The sequence below is a fragment of the Eumetopias jubatus genome, unplaced genomic scaffold (genome assembly GCF_037043125.1).
Source record: "Eumetopias jubatus isolate StellerSeaLion01/CBP00866 unplaced genomic scaffold, mEumJub1_p1.0 scaffold_7, whole genome shotgun sequence".
Taxonomy (NCBI): Eukaryota; Metazoa; Chordata; class Mammalia; order Carnivora; family Otariidae; genus Eumetopias; species Eumetopias jubatus.
This window is the reverse complement of record NW_028274813.1, coordinates 142,370,622-142,384,647: the sequence shown is the minus strand read 5'-3', so window position 1 is coordinate 142,384,647 and position 14,026 is coordinate 142,370,622. Positions and strand designations below refer to the sequence as shown.

The window sequence follows — 14,026 nt, the reverse complement described above, 5'->3', positions numbered from 1 at the left end:
TCAGAGGAGGGGCCCTGCACACATGTGTCCTGGCTGCAGAGCCCATTCTCTCAATGCCCCTTCTCCTGCCCCCTGGCTTGCTCCAGCTCATTGAAGGCACCCTTCAGGGGTGCTTGCATCTGTCCTTCACTCCCCACCAGCAGCAGCCTGACTTGGCTCCTCCTCACACTTTCTCAAGGGCACTGCATGGTGTCCATGCGGTGTTTCTCACGCCATCAGCCCCCCCACTCTCTGCAGCAACTGCCAGTCATCCACATGGATTGCAGTACTCTTCTGGGCACCCTCCGGTTCAGAATCCTGCAGGGGCTGTTGGCATGGTGGTAAAGTTAAGGAGAAGCTCCTTAGGCCAGAACAGACAGAAGGTAAGTTGATTACTGTCTAAAAATCTGACTGCAATGGGCTATGTAGCAGAAAGCTTGGTCTAGAGAAACTGCTGACGCCAAGAAACAGGTCAGGGCAAAATGCATGTGTATGTGTGTGTCTCTATATGTCTCTATAATATATGCATACACACATAATAGGTGCATATATGCATATAGATATAGTAGATAAACACACATGTGTGTGAGTTCCACTTAAGATTTTGTTTGCTAAGAGAGTTCCAGTCGTTTGAAGTGTTGATAGAACCCTGACTAGATGATTTCTAGGGTGCATTCTGACTCTGTGCCTTTCCAGGCTGTGGTTTTGGTCCACGGCTTCAATCCAGGAGGCTTTGCTGAGGCACGATGGGTGGTCTTGCAATTGAGCACAGACACTGAGCCTCTGGGGTTCTGCGATTGAAGGACCTGGCTTGGGCCCTGAGGGACCTCTCTCTTTACACCTCCCGACTGGTAAGATGGGGATGATGGGGGACCGTCCTGAGGCTTGCAGGTGCGATGACATGACCCAACTGGGCCCACTGCATGTGCCCGGCTCACGCTGCTGTTAGCGGGTCATAAGGATAGGAAGTAGTTGCTTTTCGGCAAGGGTGCAGCCCTGGGGGCCCTGCAGTTGCCACGGCAGGGCTGCATTTGGGCTTAATGACTATGACACCACCTTCAGGGATCTGGCCAAGATGTGGAGAGACAACTAAGCCCTCCCTGTGTCTTTGCTTTCTGCCCTCCTTGTGTGAGAAGCAGCCAGAGTGGAGGCCGGGAGGCAGTGTTGAGGATGGGGCCTTGTCCTTCAGAGGATGGTTGCATCCAGGTTGTGCAGATGAGGACATAGGAGGTTCTGAAAGACTCATTCATTGCTCACAGATGTATTAAGCACATGTGTGCCAGGCACTGTAATTAAAACAAAAAATCCCTTCTCTCAAGGAGGCCCTGGCTAAGTAATTTGATCTGTTGAGTGGAGCAGAGCTGGATTCAAACTGAAGGCTGCCTAAAGCAGCAGGGAAGGAATAGACCAAGCCTCCTAGGCTGCCCATTACTTGCTAAGGGTGGAGGAGGCAGCCTGGCCATGTGGCTCCTCAGTGCTTATGGATGCTGCCCATCTCATTCCCTCCAAGAATTTAAAAACCCATCAATAGTATAGACAAGCAGAACTGGGAAATGCTAAATGCTAAAAAACTAAATGCTGTGCCCTCCAGTTATAGTGAAGAAGAAATAAAGTACATTCTTGGCCTGTGAATTGATCTGCAACTTCCTGCTTTCTCAGCTTCCCAACCTGCTATGGTGGCCACCAGCTCTTCTCACCCCTTCTTGCTGGCTCAGAGGAAATCCCCATTTTCTGAGGGTACAAGGCACTGCAAGAGCCTGACGAGAAAGATGCTGGGGTTGGGGGTCTGAGAAGGAGGAGCTTGGGCAGGCTTGGTCCCCCTTGAAATTGGGGGCTGGCAGCAGACCTGCCTGGAGAGCTGGCTTTGGTCCTGCACTTGCTAGCTTGTGACCTAGAAGTCATATGACTTCTCTGGACCTCAGTCTCAACGTCTGCAAAATGGGAACAACGCCAGAGGTCCCTCTTTCCTGGCAGGCTCATAGTCAACAGGGCTGGCCATTCTTATCACCAGCTCTTCTTCTGCTCCTGCTGTCCTTGATGGGCTTCTGGAGGGAGGGGGGGCAGTCCCTTTGGGCCTAGTGACAGGGAGAAGGGTTCACCTCACTGTGCAGAAGAGCCTGATAATGAACACAATAGATCTGTCTCAAGTGGGAGGCATGCCTTCAGCTCTGTCAGTCCAGAGAAATAATGGAGAGGCGGAGAGTTTATAAAGGGGCTAGTTGAGAGAATTGTCCAGAGTTCTGGGAAGGAGGAGGCGGCATCATTGACCCCTTGCCCAGGGCTGTGGGAGTCCCTGCCCACCTGTGCCCAAGAGCAAGGTGGCTCTAATGCTGCAGTAAGAGCAAGCTCTCCATGGCAGAGTGCCAGCCGCTGAGCCGTGGCATGCCAGGTCTGTAGCTTTAACCTGAGCTTCCCTGGAAGAAGAACACGGGAACAAGTCTGGCAGAACCAACACTTTGCGGGGCTTCTAACTGACTCAGCCACAGGGGCAGGGGCAGTGCCTCTAAAGGAAAGTTCTGATTTTTAGAGGGAATTCTTTTGTCACATCCTGCAGTTCTTGGCAGGCATTCCACAGAGAAAGGGAGGATATTGGCGAGATGTGCTAGTGGTGTTAGACAAATCTCCACTGGCAGCCCAGGAGCCTGGACTGAGGTGCTGAGCCAGCAGACACAGGGCCCAGCAGTCCAGTGTCAACTTAATTAGAGGATCCACATGGCCATCAGGGCTCAGAGATGCTCCCCCTCATGCTGGAGGACTGTTGTAAAAGCCAGGCTTATAAAGGGAAAATAATCCAGAAGCAAGCCTTAATTTTTTTTTTAAGATTTTATTTATTTATTTGAGAGAGAGAATGAGAGATAGAGAGCACGAGAGGGAAGAGGGTCAGAGGGAGAAGCAGACTCCCTGCTGAGCAGGGAGCCCGATGCAGGACTCGATCCCAGGACTCCAGGATCATGACCTGAGCCGAAGGCAGTCGCTTAACCAACTGAGCCACCCAGGCGCCCAAGCTTTAATTTATGTTCACTGTTTCTCCTGCCTCCTCCTTAAGTGCTCACCAGGCACACTGCAGATTTACCCTCTGCAACTGGCAGGAGCCCTTAGCTCTTGGCACCTTGAATCTGGGGGCAGAGCCTGCACATTTGTAGTATCACAGGTGGAGTGATCCGTGGTGATAATCCTCGTGTTTCAGGGAGGTAAGTTAAAGGTGGCTGAGATCACCAGGAAGGGAACGTGTTTGGTCCTGGAAACCCATACTGCCTCACGGATCTTTGATGAACTGTTTGCACATGATCCCTTGTGTTCCTAGGTCCTTGCTCCAGAGGTTGGTCGGTATGCAGCAGCATTGCCCTCACCTGGGGCTGGTGAGAGATGCAGAGGTCCCAGGTGCCACCCAGACCCACAGAGACAGGATCTGCATTTTTTACAAGATCCCTGGGTGATTCATATTTGAGTCCCTTCAAGTTTGAGAAGCCATGCAGTGCAGGATTTACACCTGAACGTAAATACTTATTTTTCCATAATTATTTCCTGTGTTTTCTAGACATGAATGGGATAATAATCAGTCTTTATGTTCTTCTTGCCCTCTTGACAGAAGCTGATATTTCCGTAATTCCCTAATTAAGACACTTTTTTTTTTTTAAGTCACGAACATCCATTACCTACAAAACATGCATTTTTGAAAACCTCTGGATAAAATAAAATCAAGTGATATTCTTTCATAGATGAAATTTCAGGGATGCTTTATTTGCATTCCCGGTAGATTGATCCATGTGGGAGGAGCCTGTGTTGGCTGGCTTAGATCTGTGTAGTAGTTAATGACGAACAGTGCTTCCTGGGGTGAATCCTTTTACAGCTGGTGCTGTGTCCCAGACTTCATTGAACTGGCAGCCTCTGTTCCCACCAGCTTTTTTTAATGAGAATCACTGTCAGCTGGCCTCCTGATGAAGCCCCTCTGCAGCCCCTGCCAGGAAATGCTATTCCACGTCTGCACCGTTCTGCATCAGACTGTTGGCTTGTCTTTCACAGTCTGCACCCGCCCTGCCTCTGTGAAATCCTTTCAGTCCACACCTCCCAGAGTGGACACACTTTTGGAAGATGCTAGCATTTTGGAATATCATCCACAGCATGCCCTGGACCTCCTCTGCTTGATATTCTGGGTTTCTGTCCAGGTGTGAACTTGGGCAACCTTGGGGATTTCCTCTGTTTCTGGCCTCTTTTCAGGTAACTGCCTGTTTTTTAAAATTCCAAATACCACATCCTGTCCTCCAAGGCCTCCAGAAATCTTGTAACACAAGATTAAAATATGTAACAAATATTCTTTGTTTTTAAAGTTTAGAGGGGAGGGGGGTGGGGGGATGGGTTAGCCTGGTGATGGGTATTAAAGAGGGCACATTCTGCATGGAGCACTGGGTGTTATGCACACAAACAATGAATCATGGAACACTACATCAAAAACTAAGGATGTGTTGTATGGTGATTAACATAATAAAATAAAAAATAATTTGATAGTTATACTTAAAAAAAAAGTTTAAAAGGTAAGGGTAAGCTGCAGATACACAGTACACCCATTGACTGACATGAGTGTGTGTGTGTGTGTGTGTGTGTGTAGATGGGTACATAGAGGTACATGTGCAGTTTTCCCATGGGGAGGTATCTGCCCCGAGAGCCATGATTTTTACCACATAGGTCAGCTGAAACTCAGGAGGCAGTCTTTGGCAGAAATCACCAAGGGTGGAACCATTTACAGAAATAGAGGTTCTTCCAACCTCTGCCTGTTTCATACCAACTGATCTTAGGGCCTTGAGACTATTTTGGGAAGAGGCCTTACTTAGGTCTCTTGGAGTATTCAGAAAGGGTAATAGACTCTAAAAGGTTATTGGATATTATATTAGAGTTCTCCAGAAAAATAGAACCAATAGGAGAGATAGATAGGTAGATCTCTCTGTATCTCTCTGTGTCAGTATCTATATGCCAATATCTATAATAAATCTATCTGTAGGTGTCCATATCTAGAGAGATGTAGACATATAGATGTCTATATATATGGAGATCTGTATGTCTAGAGAGATTTGTTATAGAAATTGGCTCATGGGATTATGGAAAGTGAGAAGTCTCACGATCTGCCATCTGCAAGCTGGAGACCAGCAAAGCTGGTGGTGTAATTCAGTCTCAGACTGAAAGCCTGAGTCCCGGAGGAGCCAATGATGTAAATCTCAGTCTGAGGGCAGAAGATGAGATAAGATATCCTAGCTCAGTCAGTGAGGCAGGAAAAAAGAGCGAATTTCTCCTTCCTCCATCTGTTCTATTCAGGTCCCCAGTGGATTGGGTGATGCCCTCCCATGTCCGGGAGGACCATGTACTTTGCTGAGTCCATGGACTCAATTGCTAATCTCTCAGGAAATACCCTCTCACACACACACACACACACACACACACACACACACACACACCCCACACACACACACACACAGAATGACACACACACACAGAATGACAGAATGACAGAACAGTAATCTGGGCACTGCTTCTTGGTCAGTCAAGGTGACACATAAAATTAACCATCACATATGTTTACTTGGTATCTTGTGGGGTTTTCCTTGGAGAGAATATGAAAAGTAAAAAGTAGGGGAGGCAGTTCTGGAACTTTGGCTTAGGCGCTGACCATCGTTTGAGCATGGACCCTTCTGCTTCTGGCCCTGACGAATTGCTTCAGAGGGACAATGCGAGCCTGGGGACTTCTGAAGGAGCAGAAGGGGAACGGAATGGAGTTGTGGTAAACAGTTTCAGGCTGGGCAGAGAGATGGGAGACCAGCCGTGACGTGGCCATGGGACCTTGACCATGTCACTCTTCTCACAGCCCAGGATTGTTTCCTATCTGGAAACGGACGTTAAGGTCTCACAGACTCTCCCGTCTCCACTCTGTGCCTGCCTTTTATGGAAAGGGGCAAGGACATGGCAGAGGTGTGGGGTAGTGAGATGGCAGTGCTAAACAGCTAAACACATATCCAGCCACCTGTGTGTGCCACCTGTATGTGCTACATGCCAGGCCCCATGTGGCAGCCGGGACACAGGAATGTGAAATCTGCTTCTCAGATGAGCTGCATGGCAAGGAGTGCTGGACTCAGGCTTTCAGCTGAGGCCTGCTCTCTTCTGCCTTGTTATGCTGCAGAAGAGGTCCAGCTTTGTCAAGAACAGAACAGAGGAAGACAGACTTGGGCAGCGAAGATTTAAATTAAACGTGGGGCCAGACTCTCCTACATTATTAAGACAATTATGTGCCCTAACCTTGTGTGGGAGGGGGCAGAGGGACAAAATTCCCTGCAGCAGGGCCTTGGTTTTGGGAGGACACTCTAGGCTCTGCTGCATTGTTGTCAGCAAGTGGCTATGAAATGAGGGATGTATTCGTTAGCAGAAGGAGGAGGGGCTTGGATGATTTTAACACAGAGGGCCCTGGTAGCCAGAGGGTTTATGCTCCAGAGAATGATGGAACATCATCAGTTTGGGCACCTGCCTAGGCTGGACCCTCCACAAGTGGCTCATCTTCACTGCCACCCTTTATGGGGTCTTGTTAATCCTCACCTCGTAGAACAGGATCATCATCATCCCTACTTTACATGTGGGAATCAGAATCCCAGCAAGATGCAGAAGTTTGCTGGCAGGCACATGGGAGACCTGGAATTTCCATTTGGATTTGCCTGACTTTACCCATGCCTTTTGTTCTCCCAGTGAGGTTACCAGTTCCCAAACTCATTCATGCACCCTAATTGATAACCAGTGCCCAAGCACACCTATCTTCTCTGCAATATATGCTTATTTATTATAAATTAAATTCTGTACATTAGGTTGAACCATGACTGGTTTTGTGGGGCAGGTTACTATTAAACTAATATTTTAGGTACCTTGTAAAACATTTCATAGAAAAGAAACCTTTCAGGATGAGATTAAAAATGAGTATTAACCAAAGTTCTGTTGTAACTTGCTTCTGCATGGTGGATCTTGTCCAAGGCAAGCACAGGTGGAGTGGCTGTGTGGGCATTGGTGTCCACTTGTCACAAGTGGATTATACATGTATATAACGAGGGGAGTGATCAAAACTGATTTTCCTCGCTTTCAAGAGGTGGATATTTGTCACAGTGCAGTGGGAGCCTTAGAGACAAAGAACCAGGGCACCCCTTTCTATGTTCTTTTTATTCCTTACTTTTCCACTGTTTTCATCTGGATGAACCAGGACAGTTGCCAAAGAGCATGTTAGAGTGACCCTGGCAGGGCTTAGGTAAACTGCACCACCACTGACTCTCTGTCCAGCAGGAACATGTCCTGGGAGGACAGAACCACTGCTGCCCCAGCTGCTCCCAGGGGGAAGTGCACCAGAGGCTGGACAGGGAGCAGGGAGGCAGGGCTGTTTGGCCAGGAGGAGAATTGCTGTCTGACTTCATCTCGTTGGATAACAAAGGGGATCCTTTTATTTGTTGAGATTTTTAATCCTCAAAAGGATTAGGGATTTGGTCAGGAGAATGAGTATTGCTAGCCAGTTAAGCATGGGATTTGGAGCATTGTTCTAAGTCACTTTAAGCAACAGGGGCCACTACTGTTGACCTGCTTGGCAGTGCAAAGCAAGCAGGTGCTGACATGGCTGTGCTAATGGCAGAAGAACAAGAAAGGCATGTGTGAGAGCACCACACACAGCACAGTGGTTCTCCATGAGCAGGAGCCCCCTTCCTCCATCCCCACCAAGCTGGACAATGACCCTGGGGGCACAAAGGAATGCCAGGAAGAGGATGGATGTCTCAAAGGGCGGAGACTTCTTGCTTAACCACCTGGAACCACTTGTGTGCCCTCTGGGTTCCAGTTTCTTTATTTGTGCCAAGTGTATAAGAAAATACTTCCCTTGTAGTGCTGGCGCAAGCACTGGACACAAATTAAGACATGGCTTCTGGCACATGGCATGCCCTCAGTAAAAGATAGTGCTGTATTTCGTTGCTAGGTGGGTCTGCAAAGGACCAGGTATGCTATAGCTGTTCCCAAGGCTGGTGATAGAGGGGTTGTGAATGGCAGCCAAGCAGAGCCTAGGGTGGTCAGAAGGGTTAAACAGGAGGGGCAGGGAGAGCAGATTGAAGCCAGTGATGGAGGTGCTTGAAAGGATACTGGAGAGCCAGCTCATAGGAGGAAGTGAGTCCTGAGACCCAGTGAGACTGAGTTGCCACAAGCAGAAGCCTGACCATCTCCTGTCATCTGGGATGAGTTGGGCTCACCAGTTGCTGCTACTCAAGGGACAAACAAATAAACAGATGTTAAAATAATGATCTAGAATTAAAAGTATGCCGAGTCCTAGTGAAAATAATTTATTTCAAGAATTCCATGTGCAAGCAATTTAGACTTCTAAAAGTAAAGCCCTTGCTTTGGGCAGGTTACTTTTGCTAGAGGAGGAAGTAAGCACAGGTAGAGAAGCAATTCTTTTCTTACAGAAATAAATTTCTCGGCAGGAAGACGGTCTAAGATGGAGGGGTGGGAAGACCCTGAACACACCCCATCCCATGACACACAGAACCTAAACCTGCATATAGATCAATTCCTCCTGAAGATGAACTGAGGGCTGATTGAACAGCTTCTGCACAAGGATAGAGGGAACACATAGAACAGAGCCAGAAACATGGAGACACAGTGATAATAGGACCCCACTCCCAAGTGATAATAGGACCCTCACTGCGATAGGGAAGGATATTACTGAGGGGGCCCATATACAGACTTGGCTGCCCTTGGGCACAGTGAAAAAACAGTGTTTAAGGGCAACTAGGGAGGTGGGTGGGGGATGGGCTTAGATGGGTGTTAGGTATTAAGGAGAGCACTTGTGATGAGCACTGGGTGATGTATGTAAGTGATGAATCACTGAATTCTACTCCAGAAACCAATAATGCACTGCATGTTAACCAACTAAAATTGAAATTAAAAAAAATAAAGGGCGAGTGCCTGCGTGGCTCAATTGGTTAAGCATCTACCTTCAGCGCAGGTCATGATCTCAGTGTCCTAGGATCAAGCCCCGTGTGGGCTCCCTGCTCAGTGGGAAGCCTGCTTCTCCCTCTCTCTTTGCCCCTCCCCTGGCTTGTATCCTCTGGTGCTCAAATAAATAAATAAATAAATAAATAAATAAAGGGTAACTAGACTGTCAGTAAAGGAAATCTACTTACTAACCCCAGAGCCTATGCCAAATGGGCAGGAAACTGCTTGAACTCCTTCTGGGTTGAAGGTGCCATTGAGAACCAGTTTTTATGTTCACTGTCCATCTTTTTTTTTTTAAAGATTTATTTATTTGGGAGAGCGAGAAAGAGAGAGAGCACATGAGAGGGGAGAGGGTCAGAGGGAGAAGCAGACTCCCTGCTGAGCAGGGAGCCAGATGCAGGACTCGATCCCGGGACTCCGGGATCATGACCTGAGCCGAAGGCAGTCGCCTAACCAACCGAGCCACCCAGGCGCCCTCACTGTCCATCTTGATAAACCCAATGGGCACAGGTTCCAGGGTCTCTAGCCAGCCTGCTAGGGCCACCGCAGCATGCCCAGACCCCTAGGTTATACCAACTCCAGCTGTCTGCCTAAGGTGACCCCAGTACTGCACACCCTGGGCATCCCTAGCCTGCACCCACCTCAGTTCCAGCTGTTGGGTCAAGGGAGCCCTGGTAAGTGATGAGCTCAGGGCCTCCCATGGCCTGTGCGCAACCCAGCCATCCTGCTAAGAGGCAGTCCCAATAGGGTGTGCCCTAGGAATGCCCCTCCCTCCACAGCTGCTCCAGCTCCAACCCACCTGCCAGAACAGCCCAGTGTGGTGAGCTCTAGGACACCCCTGGCTTGTGCCCACGCTAGCCCCCACTGTCATGCCATGCTGGCTGCTATGTAGCATGCACTGACACTGCCCCTTGGCCTGCATCTGATCCAGCCATCTCACCGAGGCAAAGCCAGTGTGGCCTGGGACCCTCCTGCCCTGCACCTGCTCCGGCTTTGCCTTATTGGCCATTTTCTACCTTATTTTTTCCCCATAATAATTCTTCTCAAACAATATATCACATGTTGTACTTATTTTTTTTATTATCTGTCTTCTCCCACTCAAATGTAAGCTCTGTGAGAGCAAGAATTTTTTATCTTCTCTATGTCTTTATTCCCAATGCCTAGAATAATGCCTGATAATTAGTAGGTGCTGAATAAATATTTGTTGAATGAGAAAGGAAGAAACGAAGGAAGGAAGGAAGTGGGAAAGTGTCTCTTTTCCTAAGGTGAAAATAGCCTTGAGAAGTCAGTTGACAGTGTAGTTCCTAAAGGACAGGCAATTTATTAAACAATTGTTTTTAGCTTCTCTGTAAGACCCATTCAAAAAATAAAAAGTTAGGGAAAATTAGTGTGCCATTAGGGGAAAAAATTTCTTTTTTGCTAGTTAATTATCAGTTGCAAACTTCATCTGCCCTTTCATTTATAATACGGTTCCATTGAGGTACAACATATGTTCCATATGACATACAATGACATACAATGAGCTGTGTATATTTAAAGTGGGCAGTTTAATGAGTTTTAACATATGGAGACACTAGGGTAGCTCTTAGCACAACCAAGTTAGTTAACATGTCCATCACCCCAAAAAGTTTGTAAAGACTCTCTCCCACCCTTCCCTGAGCCCCTGGGCAACCATTGACTGAAAGCAGTCACCGTAGATTATTTTGGATTTTCTAGAGATTTATAGTATGTACTTTTTTCATCTGGCCTTTTTCTCTTGGTACAAACACTTTGAGATTCATCTAAGTCATTGTGTGTTAGTAATTTGTTTCTTTTCGTTGCTGGTAATACTACTTTATGTAGCTATATCTCAGCTGTATTATCTCAATACATTGACCTATTGATAGACATTTGGATTGCTTACAGTTTTTGGCTGTTACACATAAAGGTGCTGTGAAAATTCACATGTAGGTCTTTGTATGGAAATAGACTTTAATTTCTCTTAGATGAATAAAATACCCAAGAGTGGAATAGCTGGATTGTATGGTAGGTTAGCTTTCTAAGAACTGCCAACTGCTTTCCGCATTGGTGTCATAATTTTGCATTCCTACCAGCATGTATGAGAGTTCCCGCCCCTCCACATCCTCAACAATATTTGGTGTTGTGAGCGGTCAACCAGTATTTTTCCTTTAAGTTGTGGTAAAATATGTTTAACATAAAATTAGCTTTTTTACCACTTTAAATATATAATTTGACAGCATGAATTTCATTCACACTATTGACCAGCCATTGCCCCTATTTATTTCCAAAACTTTTCATTAACCTAAACAGAACTTGGTAACCGTTAAGCTGTAACCTCATATACCTCCAGCCCCGGTCTACTTCCTGTCTCTTTTTTATCTACTTTTATCTACTTCCTGTCTCTATGAGTTTGCCTATTCTAGAAATTTCATATAAATGGAATAATTTGACATTTGTCCTTTTGTGTCACTTATTTCACTTACCATTATGTTTCAAGTTTCATCCATGTTGTAGCATGTATCAAAACTTTATTACTTTTATGGCCTAATAATATTCCATTGAATGGATGGATATACCATATTTTATCCATTCATCTCTCTTCTCTCTCTCTCTCTTTTTTTTTTTTCGGGCAAAGCAAAAAAAAAAAGTAAAAGCTTAATACTCCAGTTTATATTACACCTCACTGTCTCTCATGAACATTTAAAACCCTTGCCCCCTTTTGCTTTGGAACCTTCCCTCAGAACACCACACACAAACACAATGCTATTTGTAATTCTAAAAGGATCCACAGATGAAATTCATACCCTGTCATTTCCTATGTAAAAAACTCTGGGTAAGGATGGATGTTCCAGAATAGTAGAGGCATTAACTGTTCAGTAAGATTAAGATGAAGTGGTGATGTCTCAGAAGACCAGGTGGTTAGTAAAGGTTGGCACTCCTGACCTTCTTGTTGCCCATGTACCTGAACAAGAACACATCTCCACTGCACTTCAGCCCAGAGCTGGAACACTGTTAAAGTCTATATAACAGTTGGTCTCATGGAGAAGAACACTGGAACAGGTTAGACTTTCTTGCCATAGCAAGCTCAAATTGTGTCAGACAATGTCTATCATCTGCCACAGTGTTGCTTGCAATATCCATTCATCTCCTGATGGACACTTGGATTGTTTCCACTTTTGGCTATTGTGAATGATGCTACAGTGCACATTGGTGTACAAGTATCTCTTTGAGCCTCTGTTTTCTGTTCTTTTGGTTTTATACTTAGAGGTGGAATTGCTGGGTCATGAGCTTTTTCTGTGTTTATTCCAGGAACCACCAAACTCTTTTCCACAGTGGCTGCACATTTTACATTCCCACCAGCAATGTATGAGTCTTGCAGTTTCTCCAGATCCTTGTCAACCTTTGTTATTTTCCTTTTTTTTTTTAAGAAAACCATCCTAGTTAAATGTGAAGTGGTATTTCATTGTGATTTTGGTTTCCATTTTCTTAATGACTAACGATATTAGGAATCTTTTCATATGCTTATTGGCCATTTGTATATATTCTTTGGATAGATTCTTTGTTCAGGTTCTTCACTCATTTTTTAAATAGGTGATTGTCTTTTGGTTTTGACTTGTAAGAATTCTTTACTTTTATTAGACATATGATTGCAGATACTTTCTTTCATTCCCTAGGTTATCTTTTCTCTTGAATCATAATGTCCTTTCATTTGCAAAAATTTTTAATTTTCATGAAGTTAATTTTAACAGTTTTTTCCTTTTGTTGTTTGTGCTTATGATATCACATCTAAGAATCCATTGCCTAATCCAAGGTTAGAAAGATTTACCCTCATGTTTTCTTTTAAGAATTTTATGGCTGGAGGGGCGCCTGGGTGGCTCAGTTGGTTAAGCGACTGCCTTCAGCTCAGGTCATGATCCTGGAGTCCCAGGATCAAGTCCCACATTGGGCTCCCTGCTGAGCAGGGAGTCTGCTTCTCCCTCTGACCCTCCCCCGCCATGCTCTCTCTCTCCCATTCTCTCTCTCAAATAAATAAATAAATAAAATATTTAAAAAAAAAGAATTTTATGGCTGGGGCAGCTGGGTGGCTCAATTGGTTGAGCGTCTGCCTTCGGCTCAGGTCATGATCCCAGGGTCCTGGGATTGAACCCTGCATCGGGCTCCCTGCTCAGCAGGGAGCCTGCTTCTCCCTCTTCTCCCAGCTCGTGCTCTCTCTCGCTATCTCTGTCTCTCTCAAATAAATAAAAGAATTTTATGGCTGAGTCCTTATATTTAGATCATTTTGAGTTAATTTTTATACCTGTTGTAAGGTAGAGGTCCAACTTTATTCTTAACCAACTCAACCACCCAGGCACCCTGGTCCAACTTTATTCTTTAGCACGGGGATATCCAGTTGTCCCAGCACATCTGTTGAAGAGACTATTTTTTCCCCATTGAGTGGTCTTCAAAAATATCATTTGACTTTATGTGTGAGTTTATTTCTGGTCTTTCTATTCTGTTTGTCTGTATGTCCATCTTTATGTGAGTACTACACTGTTTTGATTACTCTAGCTTTGTGGTAAGTTTTGAAATTACGACATATGAGTCTTCCAACTTCTTCTATTTCATGAATTTGAGGATTGTCTTCCATTTCTGCAAAAAAAAGCTGTTGTGATTTTGTTAGAGATTGAATTGTAGCTGTAGATCACTTTGGGTGGTTCTGATGTCCTAACAATATTAAGTCTGCCAATTCATGAACAGAGAATGTCTTTTCATTTATTTAGTTAATTTCTTTCAGCCATATTTTATAGTTTTCAGATACAAGTCTTTCACCTCCTTAGTTAAGTTTATTACCAGATATTTTATCCTTCTAGAGATACTACTGTAAACAGAATAGCTTTATTAATTTCCCTCCAGAATGTTCATTTTTAATTGATTGAAACAGCTGATTTTTGTGTGTTGATCTTGTACCCTGCAACTTTGTTGAATTTATTAGCTATAGTACTTTTCTTCAGGATTCCTTGAGACTTTCTATATATAGGATCATATGAAATGTCAGTTTCTTAGTAGATACAGG

General features: G+C 45.2%; 1 protein-coding gene and 1 non-coding gene across 3 annotated transcripts in view; one reads left to right on the top strand and one right to left on the bottom strand.

The window, feature by feature from the left end:
- ATP10A (ATPase phospholipid transporting 10A (putative)) overlaps positions 1-14,026 on the top strand; it is a 203,779-nt gene that overhangs the window by 97,543 nt on the left and 92,210 nt on the right. The gene's annotated exons all lie outside the window — the stretch shown is intronic.
- On the bottom strand, positions 11,982-12,103 carry LOC114196588 (small nucleolar RNA SNORA28). Its single transcript, XR_003606745.1, has one exon. It is a non-coding gene; the product is annotated as a small nucleolar RNA SNORA28 (small nucleolar RNA).